Genomic DNA, 10,083 nt, shown 5'->3' with positions numbered 1-10,083 from the left:
AGTCATTTGTCTGCACTTCTCGGGTCGTGATTTCCACCATTGTCTTACGAATTTGACGGACCTGTTCATGCTGGGCATGAGAGGTCTTATGGATCTGGTTGTTGCACTTTTTGGTAAAACCAACACAAAAGAGATGGAGCAAGTACCCATCAGTAGTTTTGACACCAACATGGTCTTCAATCATGGTCTGCCACTTTTCAACCATGATGCACATCTTGTCCCGGGTAAGGTACATTCCATGGAAATTAGTCAAACAATTTTTACCCTGAACACCTTCAGTAATTAACTTGAATTCATGAAAAGCAACGTCATCATTCTGCAGATCCCACAAGTCTCACATCAAAAACTCGACCCTTGAGACCTTCAGAGGAAATTTTTTTCCTTGGGTCCCTGTAACCAGTGTCTTGCCAGTATTGTGAATGTTGAACATAACTGGTGCTTTTACATCATATCAATCTTTCTTTGAAAATGGATCAACCACTTTCTTCTTGGCTCCTTTTTGCCACCTTGTTGAGGTGCTTGTTCTTTCCCACAGCCATGATCCCACTCTGAAAGCCAAAAGGCCAAAAAACTAGGCTCTTTTTTTGATCATGGCTTTTATGTAGTCCAGTAATTTTTAAGTTATCTCTCCTGGATCTGTTTTCCAGGTCAGTTGTTTTTCCAATGAGATATTTCACAGTTTCTACTTTTTTCATTCTTTTGGTTTTGTTTTAGTGTTTCTTGATTTCTCATAAAGTCATCAGATTCCATTTCCTCCATTCTAATTTTTAGGGAATTATTTTCTTCAGTGAGCTTTTGGACCTTCTTTTTCATTTGGCCATTTTTGCTTTTTAAGGCATTCTTCTCCTTATTGACTTTTTGGACCTCTTTTGCCATTTGGGTTAGGCTATTTTTTAAGGTGTTATTTTCTTCATTATTTTGTTGGGTCTCCTTTAGCAAGCTGTTGACTTGTTTTTCATGATTTTCTTGCATCACTCTCAGTTTTTCCTCTACTTCTCTTACTTGCTTCTCAAAATCCTTTTTGAGCTCTTCCATGGCCTGAGACCAAATCATATTTTTCTTAGAGGCTTTAGAGATGTAGGAGCTTTGACTTTGTTGTCTTCTTCTGAGTGTGTGTTTTGATCTTCTTTGTCACCATAGTAACTCTCCATAGTCAGAGTTTTTTTTCCCCATTGTTTGGTCATTTCCCCAGTCTGTTAGTTGACTCCTTTGATAAAGTAGAGCTCTGCTTCCAGGGTGGAGGATGCAGTGTCCCAGGGAGCTTCAGGGTTTTTGTGCAATTGATTTCAGAGATACTTCTAGGGACCTGTAAGTTTTCAGTTCTTCCAAGGTGGTATGATCTAAGGAGAGTTGTTTACTATTCTCCTGGCCTGTGCTCTGCTCTGTGAGTGAACACGAACACTGTTTTCTTCCCTGGATCTGTGACCAGAGTAACCCTCTACTCCTGCCACAAGCTCTGCTATGCCTAGTGCTCCTCCTCTCCCTGGGAATGCCACCCAGGACTGCAACCTGGATCTGAGTATGGGCAAAGCAACAAAGTCCTGCCTCAGTGCTAGCAGAAAGACCCCTTGTAAAATCTCCTTCTGGCCAGTTGTTCGACACCCTTACTGTCTGTGGGCTGGAAGCTCCAGAAGCAGTCACTGCTGATTCCTCTGCTGATTCAGTCTCTCGAGGGCCTGCTCCTGGTTTGCTAGGGCTGGGGCTGTGCTAGCACAGCCTAAGCTGGACTGTGTTCTCACCCAGGTGCAACAGACCTTTCCTGCTGAGCTTCCAAGTTGTCTTGGGCTGGAAATTTGTTTCACTCCATCTTTTTGTGAGTTCTGTTGCTCTAGAATTTGTCTAGAGTCATTTTTAAAAGTATTTGGAAGGGATTGGGGGAGAGCTCAGGCGAGTCCCTTCCTTTACTCTGCCATATTGGCTCTACCTTTAAACCTATTTTAGTGAAGCAGATTTTTACTAACTGCAGCCTAATCTAAAGAATGTTTTTAAAATTATATATTTTGAGGAACTCCCCCTATAAATAAATAATCATAGTCTCTGACTCAGGAATGTTTAGCAAGTACAATCCCTGCATTGGAACTTCCAAAGGCTACTCTAGTCCCATACCAAGGGAGCTACTCCCTGCAGCTGATAGTAGAGTTACTTCTATACTAATTTTTCTATCCATTTTTAACGTTAATCTCCCCCCAAAAATATTTATAGTGGGACTGTCACCTTCACCCTTCCTTTTTCTCTTGGTACTGTGGTACTCTGAGAACTCATGGTCAGCTCCATGATGGATTTAAATAGATTTGTGTATAAATACTCAGAGAAACTGTTATTCATAGAATTGTACAAGTCAATGCAAGCTACTTGAGGGCGATGGCTATGTCTTCATTCATCTTTCCTTAACACCCCTGACAGAATATTTGTTTTATATATATATATGTGTGTGTGTGTGTGTGTGTGTTGAACTGATTTTAATTCAATGGGGGGAAATACAACCTGAGTTAGAAACCAATGATATAGAAGGTTTAACTTTAGCCCCTTTTTATTTGGGAATTAACTGTATTTGACTTATTACTCATCAGAATTAATAATCCTTTTGGAGAGGTAAAGTGGTATAAAAATCTCAGATAGTAATCACAGCTAATATTTTATGTAGAGCTTTAAGGTTCACTAACAGTGTTACATGAGTTATCTTCCCTAGATTCTCAAAATAACCCTAGTACTATTCTTATCCCAATTTTATAGATGTGGAACAGCCTGAGAGAAGTGAGGTGACTCACACACAGCTGGTTAAGTGTCTAAGGCTGGATTTGAACTTAGGTAATCCTGACTCCAACATCAGTGTTCTATCCATTAGGCCATCTGGCTACATTTGAAGCCAGGACCTTGGAAAGAATAAATTTCATTAGGATGATTTTTAGTTGAATGTCATTTGGGATACATATTTATTGGTATGTAAATGGGACACACCTTCTATCCCTATTATTTGATAGATAACCTGTATAGAAGGTGTTTTATGAAACTGATTCTATCCTGAGTGCCATTAACATAACTTGCCCTCTTGCTTGGTATTGTCAATTCCAGAACATTCTTGGAGGATCATTTAGTTTTATCTAAGAGATTAATTAGCTGGGCAAGTGAGCCTAGTCTTATAAGACTAGAGCCTAAAAGAGCAAACACTGGTGTTTAAGGAACAGTCTGTACAGAAATGAAGCACCTCCCTGGCTAGCATTTTGATGTTACTTTTGCTCTGCATCATAATTACACTGTTAGACTGAGATTAGGCTGTTTGAATTTGTGCTGCCTGAATAGTTTTGCAGTTCTTCAAATCACACTTTATTGGTGTTAAACTGCCCCTGGAGAGGGCAAATTTGTTACCTTAAGGACTGATCATAGATGGGCAGTATTAATAGGATTGTTGTACAACAAATAGTTCAGCTCCCCTCCCCCTTAATGTGTAGGGGTGGAAAAGAAGTCCCACAGAAGGGTTCTCAGCTAGCTGGTCACCCCCCTGAGACTTCAGTTCTCCAGGCTCCCACTAGAGGGACATGACTTCTCCACCTCAGTGTTTGTCCATGGTAGAAGCCAGCTCCACATGGCTGGTATCTCTTGCTAACACCATTAGGACATTTTTAGTATTTCACTCATGAAATTATTCTTACTCCTAGAGTGGATAAAAGAAACACATCGAGACAATTCTATGCAAGAACAAAAGACTCAAAGGAGGAGAAGAATGTTTTCATTCTTCCAGTAAGTTCTTTATATATTAATAACAAAATTCTTACTTACTTGGTTTTGACTGTATTGTCACTTGTACAGCCTTAACCATTAAGTCTTTGTCTTAGAGCCGAGCCCTCTTAGTCATGGAATGATTCTTAGGTATTCAGGTTCTTTCTCATGTTCTCTCTGTCTCTCTCCCTCCTTTCTTTCTGCTTCTCTTCCTCCCTCTTTTTGCCTTCCTCCCTCCTTCTGTCTCTCTCCTTCCCTCCCTCTTTCTGTATGTCTGTGTCTCTCTCCCCATCCCTCTTTTTCTCTCCCCCAACTCCCACAGCCCCATCCCCATCCCCTGCCCCCACAACACACAAACATTTTTAACCTCTGGGCTTCCAATCTTAGCTTGTTTTTCTTAAGTCTAGTCAGGCTCTTACGTCTAACGTTGATACATAGTTTGATTATATTTTACACAGAGCCGAGAATGTGCACTAAAATAAATCCTTAATAACTCACTATGAATTTCAGATATTTCCAGAGGATATTCAAAAGACAGAAAAAAGAACAAAAAGAGAAATCTAAAATGTCAGTTGCAAAAAGGTATTTTCATATTTATTTATGGCATGTTAATATAGTTTTTAGTATTTGTTGGTATTCATTGGCTTTGCAGCCACAGAGCTATCGTATTGATTTGTTTGACTGGAAAATAAGCCATTCCTAGTTATAGAATCCAGACATACATCTTCCTCAGGTCAGTAAGGAGATAATGTTCCCAGAGGTGCTTTGGGTTCTTGGAGTTGATCTCAACTTTTAGAGAAAAATAGGAGTAATAGAATGCTACAAGTTCTCTATATTGAAAGACACAGTACATATACATATCAAGACACACTCAAATGCCCATACAGACACACATAATACTAGAAAAGCTATCCTGTTTCTACCTCTCCCCCCTTCATAACATGCACTGAGAAACATGTGGTATTCACAATTCACCACAACAAGTGGTATATCACAACTTAATCCTAGGATAAGTTTTTTGTGCTTCATTTTAAATTTTAAATTAAAATAAATTAAAATCTTAAATTTTTGAATTTTTGTATAATGTTTAAGTATCATTCTGCATTACAATAGGAAATCTTTTGTTCTTTTTCCTCCTTATTTTCTTTTCTCAACCAGGAATGAATCCAGAGAAAATATTGCAGCAGATAAAACATCAACAGGTTGTTTAAATATAGTGTGTTTTATAAAGTAAAGGAAAAAGTAAAATAAATAAAATAGAAGGAAAGTAAATATTCATCATCACAAATTTAACATGGAAATTTAAGCATGTTTATTTTCTTATTCTAATCAGTCAATAACTGTTTATTAAACACCAACTATGTGCCACATACTAAGTGCTGGGTGTGCAAAGAAAGACAGAAGATGGCACCTGCCCTTAAGAAGCTCACAATATTAACCTGAACAAAACAATCTGAAAACTATGAACTAATAGGACTTTCTACAGGAAAAAAAATGAAATCATCAACAGAGGGGAAATACTAGAATTAAGAGGAATTGGGAAAAAGGCTTCCTGTAGAAGGTGAGATTTTAGCTAGGACTCCTTGAAGGAAGCCAGGAGGTAGAGATAGGAGGAAGAGCATTGCAGGAATGGGTACCACCACTAAAAATGCCCCAAGCAGAGGGAGGGAATGTCTTGTTCAACTGTATTGCAATAGTTGAGGCAAGAGGAGGTGAAGGCCCCCACCGTGGTGGGTGGTAGGTAGTATCAGGGGAGAGAAGGGGGCATATTCCAGAAATGTTGCTAAGGTAAAATCTGCAGGTGTTAGCAACAGATTGGCTATGGAGGTGAGAGATGATGAGAATTTGAAGATGATATCCAGGTTGTGAGCCAGGGAGACCAGGAACATGGTGGCACCCTAGACTGTAGTAGGGAAGTTTGGAAGGTGTGTAATTTTCTATTATGTTAATAACCAATTATTCAATTAGGATTGAGGTTTTTTCCTTTCTATTCCCTTTTTCAGAGACCAGTCCCAGCAGAACATTCAGCCAGTCTCTGAAGGACAGGCTGATAGATGAGATCAGCCTAATCCTCAGGGTACTTGCTACTGGATGTTGGGCTGGACCCCACCCAACTAGGAGACCTTACTTTTGTTTATAGTATAAACAGAATCTAACCTAGATAAATTCCAGCCTTAAAGCATTAAGCCCAAACCTCGACACCTCTCCATTGGAGTCTAGGGAAACCCAGATCATGAAGGATAAAACCAACCACAGTGGTCTGGGTAGAGATGGATTCCTTTGTCTGGGATTGGTGGAGATGGCTGACCCTCTTGGTCAAGCCACACCCTCAGCAGCAGAACTGAAGACTTTAGCCCACTTCCTCCTGAATATGTCCACCCTCTCATTAATTGTTCACCAATCAGGATTGATTGCTTCTGCCAAGGGCATTCCCCTTTCTAAAAATATTTGAGGCATTCAGCATCTCCATTAGGTGTCTTTGGTTACCAAGTTAAACCAATGACCATCAATTCAATTTATTATCAGCTAGCCTAATTAACAAACTGATGACTAATTACCAAGAAACTCTGTATCTCAGGCTATTCATTTGTTCCAGTTTGGTGAACATGGAAGAGATCAGAGCTGTGCACCCCAGATTCTTATCAGAAAACTCCTCTATATCTTTTTGGGCCCAAGTGAGAAATTGTCCACAAAGGGGAACTTTCTGTTAGGACTCTGGCTGTGACTTGACTCTCTCTCTCTATTACCAGCAATTAGATCTTGTCTGGGTAAGTTTATATGTTCACTGTATGTTTTCAGTGTGTTGTTTTCTTTGTGCTGCAGCCCTCTGATTTTTCACTGTCCCAGTGGGGGGCGTATCAATACAATGTGTCCTTTTTGAAAGAGATCTCCTGAAGTGGACTGAATGGAGATAAAAGGAAAAACTTTGTATACAGTCTGAGGGCCACCTGGGAAATTCGGGGTATTCTGAAATTTGGTCCACAAACTCCATTTTGCTTGCAGTGAACCACGAAATGCCATCAATGTAGGATTTCCAAAGAAATCTGGGCTATTGAGCTGTGAGAGGATCTTTAGTTACAATCCTTGCTTTCAAGTCTTTGGGGTTACATATCAGATAGTAGATTTCTGTCAGATTAAGCTGAGTGTAAGGATCTCCTTAAAGTAGAGAAAGTAAATAAAGTTCTATTTTGAGTGAAAAAGCAATTGCCTTAAGCAGAGTAAGAAGCTAGGTAAGGGAGGTTGTAAGTAAGTGGATTTGTTTTCCTTTTTAAGATACTCATTCCCAGGATTCAAGGCCATAAACAATCTGCTAGTTCACAGGATCGTAGCCTATAAACAAGCTCATTGCATTTGCATGTCATTATGTAACCAAGAACATATAAACATTTGAGTTTAGCTGGTAAATAGCCCACTGCACCTGTCCTATGCTGAGTCACCATGATATTGCTAAAGTGAATGAAAACTTACGAGCCTACTGTTGGCGAAATACCTTCTTTGTGTGTTCCTCTACAAATCAAGTGAGCATTGGTCAGTAAGTGCGGATTTGCAGATTTGTGGAATGTGCCTGCTGAAAGCTGTGCTTGCCTTGACCTTCTGCTATCAAGGTTTAGGGGGCATGCTATAGAGGTTGGTGCCCCATTCTCTCCAGCCCCTGCCAGAAAAGAAATTAGGGGATGCTGTAGGAGCTGCAGTTCCTACTCCAATTCTTGCTGGCTTCTTAAGAGTGACTAAGAAGAATAAAGTAATTTAACCCCTTATGTCTCTGCTGCTGTCTTTTCGTCTGCCCAGAACAAGAGTGAACCTCCTAGAAGCTGGAGCTCAGGAGCTCCTGTGTTACCAAGGTGAATGATAGAGGTAGGCAACAAACAAGATAAGCCAGGATGTAATTCTTTCTAAACTTTAATTTCTGGTCGTTAAGGCTCACTTGGCTCTGCATTTGTGTTTTGTGACTTTTTGTCTCTGCATGTTTGCAGGAAGCCTTTGCCTGAAGGCATTCCTTTTGTTGTTGATATTTAAAGTTTAAAGGAAAAAAATAGTATTTTTAAAAATCTCTTTTGTCTTTTGATTGTGGCCAAACTCAGGGACAGACAGGGAAGTGTACCTTTTACTCAATCTAGAAGAATTTGCAGATTTCCAAGTGGAATCAGAGAAGGAATTTTTCTTTTTGAACACTTCTGTGAGTTACACACACCCCCCACCATCACTTTTGGGGGATTTGGTGTGGTTTGGTTTTGGGGGACCAGGGGTTATCTTCAGCTCTAACATGCTGAGAGATAAGGTCCCTGACCATGCAACTCATAGAATCTAAATTGGATAACTAATTTTTCTATTGATAAATTATCCAAGTAGAAGAAGTCCAAACTGACTAACTGAAGCTGAGTGTGGAAATCAGAGTCAGAGAGCCACCAGTTATTGGGTAAGTTAACTTCCTCTTTCCTTCTTATCCCTAAAAATCCACCTGTGAGCTATTAGGGACAAGATCTCTTAGCCTGCTCTCTGATGGTATTCTGTTCCCTACAAATTGCCCACCCCAATCAAACCAATGTATTTAAAACTGTAAAAATAAGTTTTGTACTTTAAAGGCTCACTTTGATGAAGATTTTTCTATCATAGTCTTGAATGCAATAACTTTAGAATTTCAGCAATTTATATTTCAAATATATATTACCATTGTATAAATAATGTTGGTTAAAATGGTGAGAAAAATGCAACTATCTTGACTTATGAATTATTAAGTATTCTCTCCAGATTGTGGGAAAAAAAAAAGAAGACTAAGCAAGAATAAGAAGTAAGTATGATTTAATCTGGAAAACTGCTCTGAGTTGATCTCTGTAGACAACAGAAGCTGTTAACCAGGTTGAAAGAATCCAGGAACCCCACTCCTGGGCTTCAGCAGGCCTCTTTAAAAGGTTTTCTAACTGCTAAAAAGTATCTTAATGGGTATCTGTCCCACAAACTTCTTCTGGGACTAGGAGTAGGCAAAACAGATTCTGCCTTCCTTTTGGGAGAATGTGAGAGGTTTAGAGCTCTTTGGTCTTGTAGATAACACCTGAATTGCAGCTAATCAAGCAGCAGGTTATAATTGTGATAGGAAAATTAATGAAGAAAATCACCTGGGTTGAAATGAACTATACACTTGGGAGGTTTAACAACAGTATGTGCTAAAATTATGAAGGAAAATATTCAGTAGAATGACTGCTGTCTGGGATATGGTTGAAATGTAAAGGAAATTGTGTAGTTTGAATAATGGGTTTGGAAGATTTGGAAAGAGAAATAAAGACTGGAGGGAAAATATGGAGGGTAGATAATAACGTGTAGGGACAAATGAGGTACACACTGTGCACACAGCAGGCAGGAAACAGCTCTACGCCCCTCCTGTCCTGGTTTGCTCTGCATGTCTGTGTGCCAGCTTCAGATGGTATAAGCATGTTGAGAGGCTGTGAGGAAATTTTGGATTTGTTTAAGTAGAAAGATGGAGAATGAAAATTAAATTGAAGGTCACTAGACAAATTTGTAGAGGGTGAAGAGAAATTTAATAAGTGATAGGTTCCTAAGTATGATAATTGGGGTAGATTACTGTCTCTTTTAAAAAATCTTTTGTAGTGGATTAGCTGGACATAATGAATTCCATAATATGAAATGTGTGTAATAAACAGGCCTTGGTGAAACATAATACTAAATAATTGAAATTATAAATTGAAGTTCTATATGATACCATTTGCCAAATGTATCCAGGTGTAAATTGAATTTATTCTGGTCTCATTTTAAGTGAAATGTATTATTATTGTTATTGTTATTATTATTAATTTTTCTATATCAACCAACTTGTTAGCTATGTGGTTTTGAGCCAAGTTACCCCAGCTATGTGATTTGTAATGAGTATAATTTGTATATAATGTGTATAACCATTAATTTGATAATTCATTGGATCAGAAATATTGTTAGAAAAATGAACTCTTCTTTCATTCCTTTGGGTTATAGATTTAATTGTTTAAAAACTGATGTAAATGTTATTTTCAAAAAACTCTTTAAAAATATAAAAGATAATAATAATGGTTTTCCATGAAGTTAGCATAGCAAGGACCTCTTTAAAATATCCTCATATGTGAAAGGTAGAATCCTAAAATCTTACTAGACTTGTTAACAGTTTAAAGAAATGCTGAGGGCTTGCTTTGGTAGCAGATTGACAACTGAATAGAGTGTCAATATTTTAAGACTTCAAGATCTAGCCCCATGGTCAGGGTAAAGTATAGTGATTTGATTTTAATTAAGAACTAGAAATTAAGGAGGAAAATATTTTTCCTACATATATATAATACACATATATGTACATATATTTATACACATATGATATACATACTTATA

General features: G+C 38.4%; 1 long non-coding RNA gene and 1 pseudogene across 1 annotated transcript; one reads left to right on the top strand and one right to left on the bottom strand.

The window, feature by feature from the left end:
- Positions 1 to 7: 7 nt before the first annotated feature.
- LOC114048898 lies at positions 8 to 604 on the bottom strand (annotated as a pseudogene).
- A 3,056-nt stretch (positions 605 to 3,660) lies between these two features.
- Positions 3,661 to 4,954, top strand: LOC114048893. Its single transcript, XR_003569818.1, has 3 exons — positions 3,661 to 3,738; positions 4,228 to 4,299; positions 4,876 to 4,954. It is a non-coding gene; the product is annotated as an uncharacterized LOC114048893 (long non-coding RNA).
- The last annotated feature ends 5,129 nt before the right edge of the window (positions 4,955 to 10,083 follow it).

Source organism: Vombatus ursinus, unplaced genomic scaffold (genome assembly GCF_900497805.2).
Source record: "Vombatus ursinus unplaced genomic scaffold, bare-nosed wombat genome assembly UNPS02002680.1, whole genome shotgun sequence".
Lineage (NCBI taxonomy): Eukaryota > Metazoa > Chordata > Mammalia > Diprotodontia > Vombatidae > Vombatus > Vombatus ursinus.
The sequence above is the reverse complement of the archived record's forward strand: the minus strand, read 5'-3'. Positions and strand labels throughout refer to the sequence as shown.